The sequence below is a fragment of the Anser cygnoides genome, chromosome 4 (assembly GCF_040182565.1).
Source record: "Anser cygnoides isolate HZ-2024a breed goose chromosome 4, Taihu_goose_T2T_genome, whole genome shotgun sequence".
NCBI classification, from domain to species: Eukaryota; Metazoa; Chordata; class Aves; order Anseriformes; family Anatidae; genus Anser; species Anser cygnoides.
Window position 1 is genome coordinate 54,234,571 of NC_089876.1, and position 24,107 is coordinate 54,258,677.

The 24,107-nt window shown below is 34.6% G+C and overlaps 1 long non-coding RNA gene across 3 annotated transcripts in view; it reads left to right on the top strand.

Annotated features, from left to right (window-relative positions):
* The window catches only part of LOC106041745 (uncharacterized), a 91,816-nt gene that overhangs the window by 22,908 nt on the left and 44,801 nt on the right, over nucleotides 1–24,107 (top strand). For all 3 annotated transcript variants that reach the window (XR_010831179.1, XR_010831177.1, XR_010831178.1), the window contains exons 3-4: nucleotides 5,091–5,218; nucleotides 6,680–6,758. This is a non-coding gene — a long non-coding RNA (uncharacterized lncRNA). The remainder of the gene's footprint in view (nucleotides 1–5,090; nucleotides 5,219–6,679; nucleotides 6,759–24,107) is intronic.

The following is a 24,107-nucleotide window of genomic DNA, read 5'->3' on the forward strand; positions in this document are numbered from 1 at the left end:
ACTGCTTATTTTTATCGTCAAATCATTATTTGTGCTATTTTTATTTTTTTTTAATAATATGATTTTTTTTGCATTAACTTTCTGGTTATTATATTTATTTACTTACTTATTTGTGTGTCTGTGTGTGAAAAAACATGATTCCAAGAAAGAAAAATTTTGGAAGGTTATCAATAAGGGTTGAATGGAAAAAAATTATACAATTTCTACTCTGGCTGCCAATATTTTTCTTGCCTGGTATAGTCATAAACAAAAATTTATGAAAGATATTTTGGTCATTAGTTCCTGGGCCTATAAATGGTAAGGTGTCTTTATGTTTCTGAGGGCTTGATTTTATAGGATTAGCATGTGAAATTTAATGCTCTCTAAACCTTGCAGTTTTATCAATTTCTTAATTTATATTTCAGCTTAAAATTTAGTTTTTATGTAAATACTCTATAAATATACACAGTCCAGAACGACCACAGTAAAAGATTTCTTTTGCATTAACAATGCAGCTCAGGAGCTTTGTGATAAATGGTGACATGGCTGATCCCTTCTGGAAAATTGGAGCAATTCATGACTTTGCCAAGAATTTGACATGCCACCCTAAATGTTTAATCAGGGATGCTGTGACATTCAATACTCCTTGTTTAAATATGTCAGTCTAATTTTTATTAAACCTCTTCAAAATGAAACAATCTGCTTTTGGAAAAAAAAATCACATGACTGAATGAAACTAATGCTATTAAGTTTCTCAACGGGTATGATATAAATAAGCTAAAATCACCCATGATCCTCACTTCACTGAGCACAAACTTCCCATCTAAAAGTTTTCAATTGGAATAGAACTCAGAGGAGTGCTGTGTAAAATTAATGATCATGAAGCAAGGCTCACAGAGCATTAGTAGTCAGCTTCTGCCTCAGGTATGAGACCAGGGAATAGATGCCATTCAGTCATCTGAACAGAATTTCTATGATAAAATCTGTCCTTCAAAATATCGTAAGAACCTAACAGGGACTTTCCAGTGACTTTCATCAGTGTAGTCTATTCCAGCCATGGAAAATACATATTGGATTTCAGATAAGGGCCAGAGAAGCCAACTAAAAATAATAGTTATTAATCTGTTGGTGCTGATGCTGCAGATTAAAGGGGCTATACGTGTTATTTCTAATCCTGGAAAGCTTTGCTTGTATGTATTATCTCTTAATTTTTTTATATATAGCTTGGCTTTAGTTTAGTGAGACTAGCTGAGTAATTTGGAAGAATTTACAGAATCACAGAATCATCTAGGTTGGAAGAGACCTCCAAGATCACCGAGTCCAACCTCTGACCTAACACTAACAAGTCCTCCACTAAACCATATTACTAAGCTCTACATCTAAATGTCTTTTAAATTTAGGATCATTTAGGACTGTGTCTGAGTTAAACTTCACAACATGAAAAGTATTTTTATATGATTATTTCTCATTCATAATGATGCTCTTACTGGTGTTTCTCTAGTTTGTTTCTTATATACAGCTTACCTGCTAAAGGTCTTTTTTTTTTCCAACAACATTCCCAAATTTACTAAGCTGGCCCCTCTGTAAGTTCACATAATAACATATGTAATTGAAGTTCTCAATAACATATGAAAATAGGGGTTTAGCTTAAAGGGAAAAGAAAGACCTTTAAAAATATTTCAGAGCAAAAGTCAGATACTTCATTTTTGCTTTAAGAATAATGCTGAAATTTTTTCAAAGCTCAGTATTTAAAACTAGCATGCTTGGAGACTCTTCAGGCCAAGTCAGAGAATAATGCTACTGCTAGATCTAATTTATAAAACATTTGAGAAAATAAGAAGAAAAGAGTAAAGAAACCTCCAGATAGAACAATTAAATTATTGACAAAATAATAAAGTAAGACTCTAATACTTTGACCATCTCTTGATTGTAAAGCTGTTGGCATGCTCTTATGCCATTTAAATTAACACAAAATTACAGAATTCCCGTGTTCGCCAGCATTCCTTTCTAAGTAGAAATAACATACACTTGCAATACCTAGAATCCTTTCTAGCCACAGCAGTATGTGATTAGTGGCAGAAAATTTTGTTCTATGTTTTCTTTGTTGTAATGCTGTGCCCCAGGATATGTACAGCAACACTTATACCCAGACATAATATCCACCTGTGCTGTTTAGTGTGAACAAAAGGTAAGACCGAGTATTATCTCCCAAAGTAAAGTTTGCTCTTCAAAAGAAGTATCAGATGCTCTGGAGCTTTCATGGCTCATGTGTATCCATGTCTCCTTTGAGAATGTTGGTGCCTAACCCCAGAGATTCAGTGGTTTAATTTAAAGAAAATCTTTATTTCATTCCTTAAGGTCCTGGTTCAGCAAGAATCATGTGATAGACATATGCTCAGGAATGTATTGTTTGTAGATATAATATACACAATATAATTTCATAATGTAACTGTAAAATAAAATATAATGGAATAGCTGGGTAAATAAGAACATTAAAACATTTCCATTATTAAAAAGAACAAATTTCTAACGGAGGGAGGTTTAGGGCTTTATAAAGTATAGCAAACTCAACTGTCCATAGCCTATCTTGCATAAGGTGTAGTAAGATACTAACTTTCTTGTCACTGAGCACTGGTAGGTGGATCTTTAATCTTCAGAATCCAGTAATCATTCTTGTGTCACCAGGAAGTATCAGTACATCCAGCAACCTACTGAAGTAGTCTATTAACCCAAAGAGAGAGCAATTAAAAATGGAGAAAAAAAATATAATTTCTCTTAAAGTTTTAAAGCTCCTTTATTCATGTGACTGAAGCTTTAGATTAAGTCACAAACGCATTCTTTTTCTTTGCTAGAGAGGAGATTTCTGGAAATTATACTATGAAAATTCTAGAAAATTGCAGCCTGCATTTTTTTTTTTTCTCTAAAATTACCTGTCTCCATTCTGTGACTGGTTTTTGCCAGAGAATGTTACCATACCAGTTACCATGGTTAAAACATGGCCTTTCCATCAGTCTAATCCATCACTGGAAATCACAACTAAATGGAGGATGAGGCGGCTTTAATGTAGATCCTGAGGGCATTATACCATTAAGGGTTGCTGAGGCCATTGGAAGAAATTATTGTTAATTGAGATCCTTCTTTTCCCCTTTCAGCAGTTTTAATTTTCTGGTTCTGTGTTTATATGTAAATGTCATAATTCTGGAACTCATAAGTATTTCCAGATAAAACCAAAGAGGCAGCACAGTTCTTGATAGGGTCTCTTTTGGGAACAGTAGAGATGCTTGACTATGGGCAACATGGTGTTAGATTAGTATCCAAAGCTATCTTGTTTACTCCAGTTGAAATATTTAGGTTGTATTAACTGTAAGGCTCCTGGGCATTTGGGCATTGTCTTAGCATTTCTTGACCACTTAGGAAGAAGACAAAAAAATGTAGGCTGACATGAAACTGTTCATTGTCTGAAGGCAGCTAACCCTTAACAGGCCTTTTAACAGAGAAAACAGAATTCTGGATACAAAAGTGTTCCTGCTAAAAATGTGAGAAACAACAAGCATATATTCCAAAACAAATGGGGTTTTGGAAGAACATCAATGAGAAACCATATAGAAATACACAGAGACATATGTCTGATATTAAAACTCCCAGTGATTTGATCTGTATGTTTAGCAACTCAGGAAAAGTAGCACTTATACTTTATATATTATACAGAGAAGGAACAGCAGGAGCATAAAATACAGAAATGACTGGGAGAAATGATCTTTTACTGTAGTGCACAAAGGAATGTTTGTGCTTTAGGATGAAATAGCAAACTACTGGAGAGCCCTGTTAATCATAGTAAAGGCTGTATGGTGATATACCAAGGCTACAATGTTCCTCGGTTGCTGCAGCAGTGTGATAAAGTCATGCTGGCTCTTCATATCCCACCAATAAAAGTGAAGAAAACTTGCCTTGGTGTTGTGGAAGCAAGTCTTCCAAATGGAGGCAAGCCTCAGTGTGTGGGAAAGGAAAAACAGATGACAAAAGCTGGGGAGCCTTGCAACTTGCCTAAGGTGCCATTTATGGCAGAATGATCCCTACCCTCAAAGTAAATATATATATATATATATTCTTTGATTGATGTGTCACAGAAAACACTTAATTTTGTGATTTTATGGAGCACTGTTTAGTTCATAATTTGTTTTTGAAATGTTTTATTCTAGAGCATACCTGTAACAATAACTTTCATAATTTTAATGGTGTCTTAATATCATGAGATCTCATTATAACAGTCCGCTTATTCAATTTTTGCTGATAAGTGAAATAAGAATGCCAGTTGTTATGGTTGAATTGCTAGGTCCATGGATTATTAAAAAGAAAATTAATGTAGTCATTATATATATATATATTTTCCTATTTAGTAGTATTTAGAGGCTCCAGTCAGGATTAGAGACTCATTATAATAGATGTTGTATAAACATTAAATAAGGATGGTCTTACATGGTAAATACAACACGCTGTTATTATTTAGTTTAATGTTGAAACAAGTCGAGTTTTGTTTAAAGTTCCAGGAAGAGAGGTCATGTTTGAATAATGTTGTCCATATTTAATTAATACAATTAATTTAGTCATCCAAAACCCTCACAAAGGTTAACAAAATTATATCTGTGGATCTGAAATTTCAATGAAAGCTATCTAAAATATACTTCAGTTATTTTCTGGTGACAAGCTGGATATTTCATTGCATGTTGATCTGGGGGTGGGGAAATTGAAGTATATCTGTTTTCCAGCACAAAAGAACAGTGAATACAGTAGCACTATTTTATTTCCAGCATAGCTGTTTACTTAATCAATTTATTGGTAGCAACCTAGACAAAACTGAGCAAAGTTGAAAAATACAGCATTTCATCACATACTGGAAAAAAGAATGTGTACAGGTATAGTGCAATTCATTTAAATTTATCGTGCTTTGAAATATATTGCATACTGGAGGAAAGATAATTTATCTTTCTATCTTACATTATTATTGTATGCGTTGAATAATATTTTAGTTTGTCATATATCTAAAAAATATTGCCTCATTTCAGGAAAGCAGTAATCATTGTGTATGTTTGTTTGTCATGTTTATTTTAAAGTCTTAACGATCACCACACCTTGATTTTTCCTGGACCAATAGAAAGAAGTGACCGTCTTTTTCACTGCTTCGGGAGCAAATGGATAACATTTTGAAAGACTGTAGCATTAGACTCATCTGGGGCATGAGGTACAGTAAAAAGAGTAGAGCATTTCTGTCACAATTTTCTAGTAAACACTTGGAGCAAGCCTGTACTTGAACTCAGAAATCACATGTAAAGAAGGTGCTACCAAAGCACTGTCTGTGATTTAATACATGGTCTTTAGACTGTTAGCAAGCTTCACATTGGGCAGCAAGTGCTATTTGTCTGCATTTTCTCTCTGATGCTGCTGTCAGGTTCATAAAAAGATATAAGAAGAATAAAAACCCTACCAACTGCTGCATAGCCTGGAAATAATAATGTACACATAGTCTTTTATCATTCTGACAAAACACACACCTTCTTATAGATGAAGTGCGAATGTTGTCTATTCCATACATGAAAAGACAGTGATTTTCTGAATTTTGTGATAACCAAGTACATGAAGCTCAGTACTAACAGATTATCTTAATTGGATTAAGCAATCTCTTCAGGTAGGAAATACTGCTGGCCACTGGAAGCTCACAGTAGTATTTTGTAGTGTAGAGGTGAACAGACAAGAAAACATACAAACACTATGGAGCATTTGCGTCTGTGAGATGCATAGTCTGGTGATTTCAGTGTTCAATACTACTAGCAGCCCTTTAGTTCATCAATGTTCATCTCCCTGGCTCTGTGATCAGGCAGATCTGCCACATTTATTTATCTATTATATCTGGATCCAAATGTATACGTAACCATGACATGATCCTCTTATTGATAATATGTGCTGAAACAATGCACAATGAATTTTGCAAATGTTAGGACTATCTAGTCCCTTCATTTCATGGCAGATGACTTTTTTCTTCTGTCAGATCAGTAGAACTACCTGACCTGTACTACGTATCTGTAAGAAGCCTCTCAATATCATAAAGGTTCTTAAAAACAAACAAACAAAAAAACAAACTGAGGTTAGAAAATCACAATAAAAATCATCAGTGGTTAGTTTTGATACATAATATTTTAAACATAAACTGTGTAACAAATATAAGTGATTTTCCTGTTTTTCCACTGACAAGGCAGAGCATTTTGAAAAGTTCTGTTAAAAAAACCTGAAAATAGCTGGTCAGAAATGTGCACGATTTATTTTTTTTCCAATGCAAAATATTATTGCCATGTCTATACATTTTTTTAATTCTTACTGAAAATGTTACATTGCATATCATCATTTTTCATTGATTTTTGTATATCAAAATAAACTTCTCAATCACAGAATTCTTGAAAAGTAATTCAAGCAATTTTAGCTCATTAAAAAAAAATTCAAATCAGTAAATCACACAATGGGGTATCTATTCAGAATACTTTGGGAATGGGAAGCTTCTGAATTTTCCCCAAATTTCACTTCCAATAAAAAAATCCATATTGTTTTTGCAGTCATTCAGGTGTAACAGTGGCAGACCTTAAATAGCAAATAACTCTTGGATTATGCTAGTATAATAATTACAATGAAAAGCATCTGTTTTTCTTTTCAGCTGTTGGCTACAATGAAAGACACTACAAGTTTCTTAGGCTGTGGTTGGAAAAGTCTTTGAGCATCTAATAGCAAGTAAGGTAAGTGGTTATTTTTCTGCTTTTTTAAAAAAAACTTGTATTTGAAAGAAAAATGCTATTCAATATTATATTATACTTACCTTATTTTATTTTTACCTTATTGTGTGTGTGTTTTGTTTTTAATGAGCAAGAGATTTAAAAATGAAGATGAGAAAAGACTGCACTTTGCTTTTTTCATTTTGCATTCAGCTGCATATTTTCATGTAACTACAGTTTTTGAAGAGATGTTAAACATTGAAATTACATCACTGCAAACACATCATTATGTCATAGAGGAGCAGCAGTTAGCAGTGATCACGTGGAAAAAAATGCAACTCATTTATATAAATTGATAGCCCAGAGGAACCCAAGAACCGTAAAATAAATATCCATAACATTACAGCATATAAACTTAGCTTCTGCAGAAGCACTTCCAGAGCTTAATTAGGAATGCTTATTTTTGAAAGAAATTTTGTGGTTTGAATTAACAAATGTAATAAAATATTCAGACTAGGAGTTAAAATTATGTTTTCTTTCATCCTTTGAGATGGGACTTAAATAGGAATGGAACATACAAAGAGATTATTTATTATTATTATTTGACATCATATTAATACAATTTAATAGCAAAAAAAAACTCCAGTGTAGCAATCTTTTCATAGTATGATATGACTTTTGATTTAGTAGTATACCTATAAGAACAGTACCCAATATATTTTATCAATTCATCAACAAAAGGTCCAGTTGTTACTGTCATTATATCTTAAGAGAAATAAAAAATAGTTCAGTTAAATTATTCAGTTACAGATTATTCATTCATATACAAATAAATTAATGTCAATTAGTAATTTCTAAAACTGAAGCTCAACATAGCGGGGAAAATCCAAGAAAAATGTTTCTGCCATATCAGTCCATCTTCCTCCTATTTGCCAATCATTTTACTCCTGATCATTTCGCTGAAGTTTATTCGTGCAAGAATGTTTACATGAGCATGTCTCAGCCTTCATGTTTGACACAAACAGTCAGAACGTGTACTAAATGTTTGAATTGTAGAAAAATTATATTTTGGGGGCATTGTGGTAACTCCTGCACTGTAACGAGCTCTGAGGACTCTGCAAAGGCTAATTTTAGGCAACGCACAGATCAGTCAGAGCTCAAACAGTGAATAAACTACACCCATGTTGCACTTCAATTCAGTGTGACTGCTGGTTGAAGACAAGTGTTGCAGTAAGTAACTTTAGTAAGATATAAATATCCAATTTTCAGCCATCATACTTCTGTAAATATTTGATATTTTCCCCTTTCTGACTTACGGCTGATCTAGTTATCCCTCACCCTCTGTCATGATTCCTAGTCTCAGGAATTGTCTGGCAGTTGGCACCTTTTTTTGTTTGTTTGATTCTGCATGAATACAAATGGGGAAAAAAAAGGGAATATAATCAGAATATTTTTATCAGAAAATTACTTGTCGTGAATCATGTGATCTAAATTCCATTCAAATGTATAGATTTTTAATACTATACCTAGTCCTTCTAGGATGTCTAGATCAGAAATGTTAAGAAGGTGTGATGAAATTTATACTTTCTCCATTTGGACTCAAAGGTGCACATTTTCCACCTTGGTCAGCTGATGTATAGCATGGCTTTATTACAAAAAGTTATGTCACATTAACTATGTGATATTTCAACAGGCAAACACAAGACACTGTGTAATAGCTTCAGCTGCTCACTGGTGTAGTGCTGATATCCTCTGCCCTATTAAAGTTGCTTGGATGCTCAGAAGAATGATCACTTTAAAGGCTTCTAAAACTGTATCTTTTATAGCAGACAGGTAAAGGGATGTGCAAATCAAAGGGCTGCTGTCATTTCTGGCTGAATGCCAAATATCTTGGAACAATTCAGCGGAGAATTTGAATTGCTCACTCCATCATCTATAGTGGAATAAGACTAGTAGTCAAAATTCTTTTTAAGCGATCAAAATTTATGCCATGGCAGGCTCATAGCATTGGATGCTATGTAATGTATTAGGAGTTAAAATATCAGATTTGGATACTTCTGCCAAAGTCTTTGTTGCTGCTATAACTTCAGGAGAACTTCACAGCTGTAATAGAGATTAGTAAATTATTTTAAATAAGTTGCTTATTGTGTAGGTTTGCACTGGAAGAATATTTAGTGAAATTAGTGTCAGTATTAGAGACACGTGAAAGACTTTGGTAAATCTAGCAGGGAATGTAAAAGATAGTATGAAAAAAATATATGTATTTCACCCTCCTTGTCCCTGCAGTATATAAACCTGAGGACTCTTCTATCAGGTAAGAGAAATCTCCCATCTGATCTAAAAGAAATTGTATTAATTAATTAAAGAAGTATTGATGGTTCTTCTGAAAATCTGATAGCAAATTGGCTGGAGTTACCGTGTTCAGATAAACCTTAGACACATATATATCTGATTAGAATATCTTCCATATTGTTTGTGAGTGACTTGACAGTTACATAATACAAAGGCACGGTTTTCTTCCATGTTTATTAAAGATTATGTGTCCTTATTTTCTTCAGATATCAAAGTATGGTTTTGTCTAAGTGGAGGAAAATACTGATGTCTTGGTTGCAGCTGGGGAGATCCTGGCGAAGGAAAGGAGACCAGATATTTTCACAGGGTGTGTGACAAGTATGAAAGGTAGGAACTGTGAAGCAGTTCCTAGGAGGGGAGCCCTCCGCAGTCAGGAGGGGAAGGGCTGAGGCATTGACATCACGTTGCACAAGTGGAGGGATGCTCCATGCGAGGCAGAACTCAGCAGGAGCTGCTGCAGTGTTTGCCTCCACCTTCCATATTAAATCTGCACCTAATATGTTTTCTTCTTGGTACATCAGCATGCAAAGGAATGAACCATCTTAATAAGCTTCAATAGTCCTCCTCCTCTCTAATCATGACAAGAATTGTATAATTTGCATATTGTTTGGGTTATAGCAGCCACCACAGGTATCTCAGGAAAGGGAAAGAAATTTCCTTTAACCTGTGCTTTTGAATGTGTTTGCCCAGTCTTCTGTCCAAGTTTTATAACACACCAGGACAATAATTCAAACTCTAAATTATAATAAGATTGAGCATACAGTGTTTGTTTGTTTGTTTTTAATGTATTATAAGATAACTTGATTAAATAAGGTTTGATTATATTAATGTCAGGCACTCGCTATCAGAATTCTTGCTTTTCAAATTGCCTTGGATAATGATAAAATTAGTTCTAGCAAAGGTTTGCTAAAATGTAAGTTCCATGTTTTTACTTCTGCATTTTAAACCTAAATGTTACAAGCAGCTTCCTTTCAGCATTTATGTTCATTCTAGGTTTATATATAATCTGCCGAGGACAAAATAAACCTTAGTGTGAGTTGCCTATCTTAAATAGTGGACAATGGAACCAACATCTAAAACCATCTATTAGCATGTCAGTCAAAGTGTTATTGTGCTCCCCCAAAATAGTAGGTCTACTTTGAACAAGACTGATTTATGATTCAGAATCACAAAAAATCTATTTCTAAGCCAGTAAAGATGACATCTGGGAAGAGCAGATCTAAGCCTATTCAAACCACAGAGATTTTACCATTTATAAATTCAAATTATCTTCTTTCAGCATTGAAAGAGTGTTTCAGAATGACAAAAGGAACTGATCACTGGTGTACAACAGGCTGACTTAACCACAGGCTTCACTGGCAGTGTGCAAAAGAGGTTTTGTAAATGTGGCATTTAGAATAACTGGTGGTTATCTTCTATTCATCCTGTATTTGGTGTGAGCAAGAAAATAAATTCAAGTAAATATAAATGATAGTTCTTACTTGGCAGTTCCCTATAAATTTATTTAATATTAATAATTATATTTCTGGGAAAATTAAGCAACTGCAAAGTCTATTGAATTCAGATTTTAGATGGAGCTCTAAGAACCTTGTTTTTTGTCACATACAGAATAAGCAAAGGCAACTGAAGGAACTTCAGACATTGAAAGTCCACAAGGTTAAAACTGAATCTGCAGAAGCCAAAGCAGAAACACAGATCACAGCTGTGTAGTGCTCATGAAGTCATCAGATTCTGATATGAAATTTGTTGCTGTTATTTCAAATGCCTGCATTGTGCTGATTGTGGTATCTGGAATAATAATGCAAAGAAAAAGGATTCTGATTCCAGAGCAAAACTTTCACTGACTTTGAACTGAACTGACATCTTCCGAATTTCAGAAGCAGTAGTATTTTGTAATAGGTGGGTTGGAAAAAACTCACACTGAATTTATTAATGCAAAATGCTGTCTCATTGTATTAGCTTTGTAGAGGATTTACCTACTGAATCAAACTGCATACACAACTGTGCTAAGAAGCTGCAAACATGACCTTCAGCATCACTCCTCTACAGGAGGAGGAAAACTGCGTCACAGAAATTGCTAATTCTACACTCACTGAAATCTACCACTGGCTTCAGTAAGGGCAGGTGGTTGTTGTTGTTGTTGTTGTTGTTTTTCCCCTCTGGAAATTTCCAGAAGTGATGAATGATTTAATGGATATTTTATGTGAGCAAATGGACAGTTAGTGTACATAGTTGTATTTCCTTAGTATCATTTATCTAAGTTCAAGATGTGTAATTCATTTAGTGTTTTAGAAATCGTTATTTTGAAGTTGTGCCAGAAATTAGAACAAAAATTGAAATGACCATAATAGTATTTTTTAATATAGAGTATGCATATAAACAGAAGAAACCAAATCAAGGCATTATTCAAACGTTTTAAATAAGCACTGAAATGTGCTGATGTGAAAAAAGTAAGTACGTGATTAACTGTACAGTAAAATAAAGTGAACACATCCAATATTAAATGTAAACTTGTTCATAGAAAAAGAATGTTATCCCTGTCCAGAGATAGATTTAAGTTCTACTGATAATTAGAAACTCCTGCTAATAGTAATACAGAGCATTAAATATTCCGATAAAATATTTAATCAAGTGATAGGATTTGAAATACAGGAAACTGTACACAATTTTCATTCCTTTTAGTAGCATGTGCTTCAGCAGTTTTTAGATATGCTGCCTTCTAAAAAGCTATATTTTCTGGATGGCACTGGCCTTGCAATATTTTTGCTATATTCTGGTATTGAAACCCTTCCAGGTTATTTGGAGTATTTACACCTCTTACACCAAATGGAAATTAACCTGCTACATTATCAAAATTCATCAGGATAATAAATTATCCCATTTTACCCTTTATACTCTAAGCATCCATCCTTGGAGACTTTTGATGTGTAGTTTATGGGAAATACTACCTTTAACTGAATAAGAAATTTAGTTGCACCAAATGTTGTGTATCAAGTAGTACACATCCAGTACTAGAGCTTGTTACAGGGTTAATGGGGAAAATGCAGTGAGGTCAGCAAAATGTTTAGAAAATAAATTTTTAAAGGGTAAGTGGGTATAGCCTTTTGTATTAGACAGGTTTGTTTTAGCACAGTGTTGTAATTTGCCACAATCCAAGGATGCTCTGATCACTTCAACAGTGTGTGCAATGCATTCAGATGACATAATGTATTTCCTTTTCCTGCCTCAGTACTCAAGGAGTCCTCAGAGAAAAGGTCAGTTGTTTTGTGCATGTCCAGCAACATTAAAGAGGATTCCAAACTGCTATAGGTCCACATTTTTTGTTATTGTTTATATTTTCAATTTACAATAACATACATAGAGCTTGGTCATTAGAATTTTCAGAAGAGCTTAGAGATTTTTATTTTAATTGCAATTGCATTCATCATTAATATATTTGTTTATGCATATTGGTGGCAAAAATAGAGATGGGTCTGAAATAAAATGTTGATTCCAAATTCTCTTAGGCTTTTCAAAAGAGTGAAGTAAAGATTCAAATTTTGTTTCTCATGAGATTCTTGTTAAAAGGTAATTATTTCTGCCATAATTACTGTAAATCCCAAACTTCTATGTATGATTCAACCCTGAAATCTCCTCAATAGTAAAGATGTGCTGTCTGTCATACTGAAATGAATATTGATGAAAACAGTGGTTCGAGAACAATAACAAATCTTTATTAGTCAAAATTACCACTCCAGAGATTTCTTGGCAACATTTCCCAGTTACTGATCTAACTCCAGCCCCAGCATTCACAAAAAAAAAAAAAAAAAAAAGACAGTGAATTGCTGCAGGTAAACATTGCTCTAAGCTAGATCACTAAGAGACCTCAAAGCATTAAATAGGGCATGGATAAGGGTCATGGCTTTACCACTGATCTCGTTTGAGCAAGAGTAAAGTAAAGGCTTTTCCAATAAATATGTGGTGCCAGTTCTCTCTATAGATAAGAAATGATCTTTAGGCACAGGAACAAGAGCTGTTCCTGAATGTTTTTGTTTCAAGGAATGGTGGTTATTTATTTATTTTTTTTATTTCACCTATCAGTATACCCAGACAATACGATATCTTCGCTCTTTCAGGAGCATATGGGAACCTTGTGGAGTGAAATTATCTATTTTTTTTTCTTCCTTGTTATGTTTTATCCATAAGACCTCATTTCATTTTGATTCTTGTGCTTTTCTTACTTATTAAGTGGTGTTTCCATTGGCATTTCCATTGGCACTTTACTTCAGGTCTAAGTCAAGACCCACTGATTAATAGGAGTGTTGTTGGTTTCAGTGGCACAAGTTTTTTTTAAATCCCTGAGCACCACTTACAAAGAGTGTTCTGGACCCTTTATGAAGTTATGCTATGGTGAATTTTATCATTGTTTACTACTGCATAGGGTGCTAAAAATGCCTCGTGACTAGGTGAATACTTTTATAACTAATGTGTCAATAACTATATGCATAAGGAAGTAATTTTGAAGATGAGTTTTGGAGTGTGTAAAAATACAAAGAAATCAGGCTTAATTAGGTGGTGCTGATGAGATCAAACAAGTCCAGCAGAAAATGGAACTCTTGGACTTGACAGGAATAATTTTGCTAAGTATGAGCAATGTGACTTTCAAATACAGTAAGCAGCCAAATAAGAGGCATTTAATCTTACAACAAAATAGGGCTTCAAGCATTTGCAAACGTTTATCAAATCCTTTCAGTATGGACAAAGAATGTTTTAGGCTAGATTGTTACTATCCTTTCTGGCAGAATGGAAGTTACCTATACAAATGGCCTCTATTTATAGGGCTAACAGCAACGGGTTAGAGGATGCCTTAGGATCAGTATTGAGACTCTATGTCTTTGCACCCATGCTTGAAGAGGACATAAAGAATGAGGTTGTTGAGGGGTGTTTCTGGGTGTGATGTTTCTTCGTGTGATTTTCTGGTTAAATTAATCAGTTTGGCTGATATAATTTCCTGGTTGACATACCGCAGCTCAGCATTCTTATGCATTTCTTCCCTGGGTTCATTTCTTTTGGAGGATTTATCTCTTGTTTGGGCTCAGTCTAGAATATCCTTTTCCTTTCAAGCTTTCAGTAAGCCTCATATCATTTCATCTTTAAATAAAAACTTTCTTCAATATTTCCGGAGTCATACAGTGTTTATACTGTCCTGTTAAACTTCAGGTGCTAGGGAGGGATTTGTTTTGGTTTGTGTTTTTTGTGTGTGTGTGTTTTGTTGTTGTTGTTTTTAGTAAAAATGTAAGCATTTTTTTTTTTCTGCAAGATTTTTTGAAGTTTTCCCCAGAGTGTCTGAGAAAAATCTCTCAAACAGCTTCTGGCTTCTTGCTCTTCTTTTTCAGCTCTGTACACAACACACACAGAAGTTTCTCTCTCAAAATTTTTTATCCCCTCTCTGGAAAGAAAACTTTCACAAAGGCTTCCTTTCCCTTGGCTTGCTATCTAGTTGTCTCAAACACTCATATTTGAAATATTCAAATAGTGCAGAGGGATTTTTTTTTTCTTTAATTTAGGTGAAATTGGATTATCTCACGATATCTTGCATTAAAATTTGAGCTATGAAGGATGATGCTATCTACATACAGAGCACTGTGTGCTAAGATGCCTGAAGGCATGATGTGCCTGGTGTGCAAACCCTTCTGAGATGATCCTGCACGTCACATACCCTCTTCTGTCCCTAGTTCAGACAGAACCCTAGGAAATTACAAGTAGTATGAACATTAGCAATCTCACAGCATTGTGCTCAGACTATGAGTCCTGTATCAGTAAAAGTGATCTTTGAGTTGTTGATTTGAACCCAGAGAATTAACACAGAAAATAATTATACTGAGTCATTTACACTGTCATGACAGGAGCATTTGAACTGTCAGCTGCTGAAATTCAAACAGTTCTGTAGGTTCTTCAGTAGGTTTACTGAAAAGGGTACACTATCATTTTCATGGTAACACTCCCTTGCTGACTGCTGTGTACAAATGCACTTGATTAAGCTCTTGTTTAAAACATCACCACTAAGAATGAGAATCAGCACAGGTACACTGATAATTATATTACCTTCCTCAGAAAAGTGGATTCTGGAAGATGTGTGCATCTAAAAATGCACTCTGATAAACACCTGATTTTGGGAATGATGATTTGTTACATGAATTTGAAGTAGTGATTATTAGTCATTTTATTTTCTTAGACGATGTTTTTTAGCAGACTGGTGTATAGACTGTCAATCAGAGTTAACTTGAAAAACAAGTAACAGTTGGTTATCAGCTGCCAAAGGTTGAAGTGAAGCATATTCATCTGCAGGAAGTCAGAGAAGTCAGTTTTGATGAACTAGAGTATCTGCTTTTTTTCTGTTACTTTGCATTAGGAAAAAAAAAAATGTTATAGCACACAGTCTCAGAAAATGTTTCTGGCTGTTCTGTAACCATTTCCCCTAGAAAATGCAGCGAGCAGCATGTGTGCTTGCGTGGAAGTGCCCAGAGAGAATCATGCATCTCCTGAGAAAAAGTAGCTCCAGAGCTTGACCAGTTCAGTGCCTACCTAGGGACACAGAAGATGTTTTCAGTCCTTTATGTAATCTTTCAGTCCCAAATGACCTAGCACTGTGATCAGAGAACTCATAAGGAGTAGCACAGTGTCTAAGCTTCCTTCTGTGATTCTTCTTAACCTGGATCTGCTTTGTCTTTTGTTCCTGAGTATTTACTGTCCTGTATCTTTTCAGTCTTATTAATGTACATGGATTTATGGTACCTAGCCAGCACAGCTCCACCTCACTGCAACAGCACCTCACACTTTTATGCTGAGCCCTATTATTAGCAACACCTCATATATACCTGATATTCTGAGAACAGGAAAGAAAAATACTTGTTTTCAATACAAAGGAGGTTGAACTTTGCAGATGGAGAGGGAACACTGGAGATCCTGGAGTTTTTATACAAGTAGTTAGCACATTTTAGATCCAAATTAGTAGCTAATAATCAAGGTAATGGACTATATTTGATTCTGGTAAAAATCTATTAAATACTATAATATTTCTAAAATAATAAACCAGTGAAGTGTTACTCAGATATCAGATTTATTTTATTTATTTTTTTCAGTAAAGAAAATAACTCTTTCAGTGCAGATATTTCTGATAATATGGAAAAAAATGCATAAATCACATTATCAGTGGAAAATGGAAAAAATACTAAAGGAATATTTAATCTTCCCATTTGGGTACACGCAGAAAGAATCCCTACTGCTTAAATCTGGGGTTAGACTGATTTCAGTTTGCTTCAGTAATGGATAAGGATGTGATTATCTGTGACAAATATGATTTTCTTTGAGGTATTTAATATAAAAACACAGAGAAGTGACACGAAACCTAATAGGCATTCAGACCAGCTGGGGAAGTTTAATCTGGTTTTGAACCATGTTTAGTTCGGTAGGAGTGTACTGCACTTATTCCTGATTGACATTTCGTGTACAGATTATGATACCACCACAAAAGGCATGACAAATGCTCCAGTTTGAACAGTGTTAAAGATCCCTTTCCAGGTATAGCCTCTGGATTTCTAATTTCCTAACCCTGTTCATTATGAAAATTATGAGACATCAGCAAGTCCACCCTTTAACGAAGAAAGGGAAACAAGGAAAAGAAGCAAAAGCATCCAATTAAAATTCCTCCAGGAAAAGTCTCCTTCCCTGTACACACAGACACACACAGACACGTGCACATCCCACACCCTTTTTCCAGTACAGAGCTCTTAATTTTTATGGGACTCTCTGGTACAAACTCTTCCTGGGGTACCTCACCAATATTGTTTTAACAGGTGCTCCTAAAAAATGTTTGCTGTACATTCTCTCTAGGATGCATTTAGGAGGTGCAGTCTGAAAATCGTGAGTCCAGATATTTGCTGGCGGTGAAAGTTCTTTCACAAGGAAATGCACATGAAAATGGTGAGTTTTTCATCAGGTCTCAACTGTGCCTAGGCCAGCTATCTTCCAGAAAAAGAGTAGTGATCACCTGTAAAGCCTTCCTGACAAGAGAGAAGAGAAGGTAATGTAAAAGAATAAAATTATCTTCTGCACTTTGATTTAATTTTTGGTTTTGTTTAGTTTTGGTGAGTCTTAGTATATGACATTAACTGCCATGATAAAACTAACAGATCTGGCATCATAAGGTATTCCTAAGAATTATGATTAGTGATTACTGCCTTAAAACATGCTTGATCTAAGCTATTATTTTTTTTTGAGTACCCACCTTGCTGAGATTCTCCATTAATATTTTTGTTTTCATTTTTGTATTTTGTGAAACTCTCCACTGGCCTCACTCTCTAGTACAGCACTTAGTTTCAGCTGCTGTGGCTTGTTCACGGTAATTTTAAATTTGGGGGGAGGGGTCGCCCTTTCATTGTTTATAATAGCTTGTCTTGATATAATAGTTGTTTGTAATCAGGAAGTTCTACTGAAATTAGAATACTTTAATGAAAATTTGAACTCAAAAAAAGAGTGACTGATGGTTTGGAGTGCCAGTTGTGTTCCGTATGGCCACATGGGTTTTAAAGCTATTTTTTTGTTGTTGTTAACATATTGCCATTAAACTTTTTGCAAAATTTCTCTTAAGAATAGTTGTGTAAATGTAGTTGTCCTGTGTAAATTTCAGCTCAGTCTCCAAAGCCTCTATTTGTCTTTTATGTAAGTTCATATGTGATACACAAAATGATGTCTTTATATATATACGCTGCATAAATTGTATATCTATCTGTAAAGATACTTTGATTAACTATGTGATGAAAGGTAACTGACTGAATGCAAGATGATTCTAACAGCTAGAAAAGTTTAACCGTAGTATCTATTTAGTAATAAAGGTAAACTCATTTATTAAGAAAAATAAGTCTTTTATAATTGGAAGTAATCAGTGTACTTCATGTAATCTGGCAGTAAATGACTGTGCACCCACAGGGCTACTTAAGTTCAAAACCAATTTGGTAATCTTCCAACTGGAAATTACAGTAAATTAAGGTCATTTCTCTAAGGAATGACGTAAACACTTAAGTAATGGAGCTCCTCTCTTTATGTTGAATCACATAAGTAAAATTAGAGCCTGCTTAATTACATCTATGGTTGAATGTTTCGATCGGGCATTTAAATACCTGCGATGGGAGTCACAATTAAGTTTCTCCTTGCAGGCCTGGAAACATTAAACCCCCAAGCAATCAAAGCAGACCTATCTGTTCTGCACAAAAGGCAGTGGGAAAAAAACTGCTAACATGTAAAGCTTCCCCCCCTCGTCCCACCCACTGCCCAAAAAATAGCCCTACAGACTGTGTTTTTTTCCATTTCAAACTAAAATGAACAGCGTTAAACACAACCGAAAAGAAAGTATAAGCTGACTTGCAGTTTGTGGTGGGGTTTGGGAGGGTTATTTTGAGGGGTTTCTTTTTTTTCAAAAAAAAGGTTGTAGGATATAAGGGTAAGAAAGAATTTTTCCCCGGTGGTTTCTGCACATCTCCATATAATTTTGGAAAATACCATATCTTCAAATGAGAGACTGATGAGCACATAATATCGTGTGGGACCAAAAAGTTGAGATATCTTTAGTTTTAGCCTTGTCTGAACTCCTAACTGACTCCTGAACTGCTGTTTTTTTAATCAAACAGCAAACTTCTTCAGTGACACAAAAACAGATCTTTGGAAATACATGTTTAAGCAGATCAAATCATTGATGCTTTTTCCATGTTTCAGTCCTGGTAGTCTGACTCTGGCTTTTGAGGTTTGTGCAGGTTTGCTGTTAGTAATATGGCACTAAGAAAGATGATTTAGCCTGGGGCCACCATGTGTCTTCTAAGAGAACAGGCGTGTGAGTTTCAGGGAGATTCTGTGCTGTTCAGTTTACTCATTAGCTTACTTGGTCTCCACTCCATAATCCCTCATTTTTCTTCTTTGTTTAAGATAGTAAAAACAGAAAAATGTTTTCCTATGGAGGCTGGAGAGGTAGAGAGGAAAGACAGTGCTCACTGAGCAGATGGGAAAGTACAAATGCAGCAGGATTTATTTCAGGCCATTAGGTCTTGTGAGCAATAGACACCAAATTTGCAAATATGTGGATCTCAAGTTTATCATGTTTAAAATTTTTGATCTATTCATGTAAACTGTTATGCTGTAAGTTTCCTCAAGAAATGCAAAGGACTACATTCAGGTGATATAGCTGAAGAAGCCTTTGCAAAGTGGAATTGATGTTGACAAGTGAACTATGGAGTCTATGTTTTATTGAATTTTGTTCAGTTCAGTAATGTATGAAAATGACAGGAGGAAATGTATTGAACTTATACATATGGATATGACAGTCATGCATGAACATTCTGGACATAAAAAACCTTCTTAATCATCTTACTTGGTACTGTTTGATATTGTTCTCAGAAATACTTTAAAAATGAGCATATAGTATTAAGAGAGCAATAAAATCTAATTTTAAGTGCATTTTATTCAGGTTCATGAATATGCATCCAGGTATCTTCTGCCTCTGGACTAAATATCTGTGCTTTTCAGTGCCTGCATAGCATGACCGTATTCCTAGATAATCATTTCAAAAATCTATTATTCATTACATATAAATAAGCCAAGACCTCCTACATAGCTACATGGCTATATTGTTATAAGTAACATTTAATTTCATGTAGACAAAATTGGATGTTTCTGAATAGTAATTATGCTTTTGCAATACATTATAATTAGATGAATAAAGTTGAAAATGTTCTTTTTATGTTTTGCGGAACCAGAACAGTGGTGGATGAGAGAGATTAAGAAATATACAAACTCAATTTTTCTTGCTTATTTTCACATGGCATTTTACGTTTCATTGTATATTTATAATTAGACTTTGTGAAGATGTAAATGAGACAATGACTAACAAACAGTTGTTTTAAAGACATTCTTACTACAGTAATTTTCAACAACAGAGTTAAAATGATTTTTATAAGCTTCCTTTGCCATTTACAATAAGGAAGGAAAAAGATGAGCAAAAATGCATTTGAAGCTTGTTCGGCAAATAGAACTTTAAAAAATATTTATACTCCTAATATATTTCATTCTAATGTATGAAATATTTTTTTTTAGGAAAAGGAGGAAAAAAGACTAAATCCATCTATTGTGTAAAGATGGTAAAGGACTCTGAATTTACTTAATCCTTGCTTAAGGGCTTTGTGAAGCCACTTTTTATTTTATCTCAGTGGTGAGATACTTGCTTCATTGAAATTAAAAAAAAAAAAAAAAAGATTTGCCATTGACTTCAACAGAAACCAGAATTGTTCCTCTTGCAATGCAGAATTATGTAGTGACTTCATTTAATTTCTCAGTAGGGTACTTATTATAAGGTACTAGAGGTGTTTTTCCAGATCTGTGCTCAAGTAAATTTCAGCCAGTTTCTATAAAACATCATGATGACATACACAGTTCTAAGAACTAAATTATCCTTTTAGAATCATTCAGTGAAAATATTCAAGTAACAGGAATTTAAAATCTCCATGACTGTGTTTGTCTTCTCTTTCCAACTTCATCCCAACTTCCCTTCCCTGGCTGAATATTTTCACAGGGATACACATGAATTCCTGTCTTTTCTCTCTTGTGTTTTATATGTCAGAGGTTCCAGTTAGTGTGAATGTCAGCAGTACTCACTGGACAGAACCTGAATCAAAATGCAAAGAAATGCCAATATATACATTAAAAAAAAAAAAAAAAAGTTGATTTGATTTAAGGTATGTATGTTAGTAATATTGTAATACCTCTAAAATGAAAACTACAAGGTCTTGAAGCAAGTTATTTAATATCAAAAAGATTTTGCTTTGTACTCCTGCAGACAAAGCATGCAACAATCTGCTTTATCAGGCTAATTTGAAAGCTCAGCTGAAAACAGCTAGACTGGCCTGTGTTTTGCTGCAAGACTAGTCCCTTTCCTAGCCAGAGACAAAGGTATTCTTGAACTTAAGCAAATGCTTTGTAATGTGGCCAATAGTTATGCCCTGGTTTATCTCATTTTGATTTCAGTGAGGATTGGAAAGTCCTCTGTACTGGTTATATGTGTTTTGTGGGAATACTAAGGTATAAAGAAATTGTTAACAAGACCATTTGCTTATTACATATTTTTTCACTAGGACTCTGTATTGCCTACCTAAGTTCTTGGTTTAGCTTCAAAGTGGCAGATCTTGAAGATCATTTAGAAACTCTGCCAATAAACTAAAGCAAAGTTTAGAAAGTTTTTTGTACTTCTTTCCCCTCTGTTCACTATTCCCCCCTCTGTACACTACTGCTCCTGCCAGAAACAGCTTTTCCACTAAGCTCCTGTGAATATTGCCCCTTTAGAAGGACAGATTTTTTCACTTTTGAAAGGCAAGGTAAAGTAACCCTAGAAGAAGATCCCAGAAAGTTCTTTATACCCTTGCTCACTCTGCACATCATAGTGTGTAAAATGGATGCTTTAACTGTATTTCTATTACAGTGGCACCTGTCGAGTACATTCTGATCAATGGTTCCTCTGGGCTAGATGTTGCATCCTATAGTCAATACAGCCTGACCTTCAAAAGCTTATGATCTTAAACTCTCAGTCTTATAACAGTGACCAAATGGAGCCCAGAAAAGCCTAAGGAAAAAAAGCATAATATCCAAACTTACGAATCTTTGCTTGTAGAATTGTGGCATGATTCAAAAATAAATGAAATAAGCAATGTTAGCAGCAATAGGGAAGAAAAATTTTGAACTCCTTTGTCAGTTTATAACAAGGATCCATTCAGCAGTGTCTAGTGTGCCAGCTAGTACACTAGAATCAAAGTACTTCAAGCAATTCCCTTATAAACCCTGCTATGGAGAAATTTATAAGTCTGCTATAAAAGTTCACTCAAGGCTGATCAGTGCCGAAGAACATTTCTTTTCCACTTAAAAATAATATGTGGCTGCTGCTTATAAATGATGAGGTTGCAGAAGTGGAGAGAGAGAGATTTTCAAAGGTATAAATTGGGATCGGGCACCCATTCTCCATGTCTTCGAATAACTGTCAATAACACCAAAACAAAAAAGATGATGCAAAACACTTTTGCACAATTCCAGTGTCGGAAAGTGTAAATTTTGATGAGTAGGAGGAAGAGAAAATGAAATTTGCCTGCGTATGATTTTTGTCCCTCAACAGGCTAATCTTTTTTCCAACTCTTTGAAAATTATAATTGGCTCTTGGATTATGTTCTTTTGATGATTGAAACTTCAGGAGTTTAGTTACTGGACTTTCAGAATTGTTTTCTATAACTTCTACTTCATATAATTTTATACCTGCCCATATTATCATTTTTAACAGCTTCCTGCTGTGATAAATTGTAATGACCATCTGCCCATGATCACCTGTCAGCTACAAAATATTGCGATATACATTTTGAAATTGGACAAATTAATCTTTGCATGATAGACTTTTCTACTGTCTTATTTCTTATAGACCTTTGTAATAATACTTTGTCTAAATCTGGCTGCCTTCTAATTAATAAAATTAAATTTAAAAAGTCAGACAAAGTAAATTAAATCCAAGTTGCCATAGGACAAAGAGTCTGAGCAGTATGCACAAAATAATGACAAATCAGGGCTCACGTTGCATCTCTATTTTCTGTGAATTTACAGACAATGCAGGATGTAATATACCTTATTTTCTTTCTTCTTTAGTATGTATAGCAAGTATGTATGGTATTATTAACACTATATATTTCCTGGGTGTAATGTCTCCTTTCCATCAACAACACTTTTTAATTTTTAGTAAGGTGCAATTGCTCCTCATTGACCTAGATATAAAAGCCTCCCTTGTAAGTGCTGCACCTCCCTCTTTAAGAACAAATTTATAATATGCACAGTCTCAACTCAGACACACCCACAACAAAAAAGTAACACTAGCTCAGTTTGCAACCAAAAAGATAAGTTGATTTTCAGGGAAAGACAATTGTGACCATTACGCTAAAATGAAGAACTGAAAAATAATGCTCATAACAGCTATGCAGTTTCTAACTTCCCAATATATTCTCTGGTGTTTCCTTGCATGGTGGAACATCAAGAGAATGCCACTGGTGGAGGGTGGTCTAGTTAAAAAAATAAATAAATGTGCAGACATTTCAGTAGTAAAGGGATCTAAGTCCTAGAAATACAACTTGAGCACAGGATATTTCTGCAACTTACCTCCAACCTTTGGAGTCTTTAGGTTTTGTGGGAACAGACATCTGCTTGCAGGGTAGAGTATAAAAACTTCTAAAAACCTCAGACACTCAAAGGGAAAGTCCTATAGTGCTGCCACTTTGGAGAAGAAATAAATTTTGTCTAGATCAGTGAAATTTCTTAAAACATCTTTTAGTAATAGTTAAATTGTTAACTGTAATTTCAGAAAGGAGGAAAGGACCCATTACAGACATGAGGTAAGTCTTATCTAATCTCACACTGTTTTATTATTCCCTGTATCCAGATATATTGTGCTATACCTACATAAGGAAAAAACAAGAAATAGTAGTGTTGGATTTTCATATACAGGTGGTTCATCATTTCATATATACATATATATAAGTAAATATTATATATACTGTGTGTCGGATTGTTTTGCTGTGACATGGAAAATCTATTTTTCATAGCAGCATATGATGGCAGGAATTTTTCCCCCATATATGACATGGTACTGAAATATGAGTTGTATGATTTTGCAGGAGAATAACAGTTTTAACTATGTTACATGTTTAAAATCCCAACTGAACATAATATAACTTTACTAGCTCATTTCTCCTGAGGCATCAACACCATTTATCACTACTACTGCCATCTGGCATGTCTGAACTATCATGATCAGCGTTTTATGTGGAAATGAAAGCATTCAATATGGTCTCTCTTCTCTAATGCTCTGAGGTCAGATACAATACTGCTAGAGGCAGCGAAGATGCATTTTTATCACACACTTGAGAGACATCCATTTGACATATTTTATAGTTTTCTAGGTTAAGACCAGCCAAG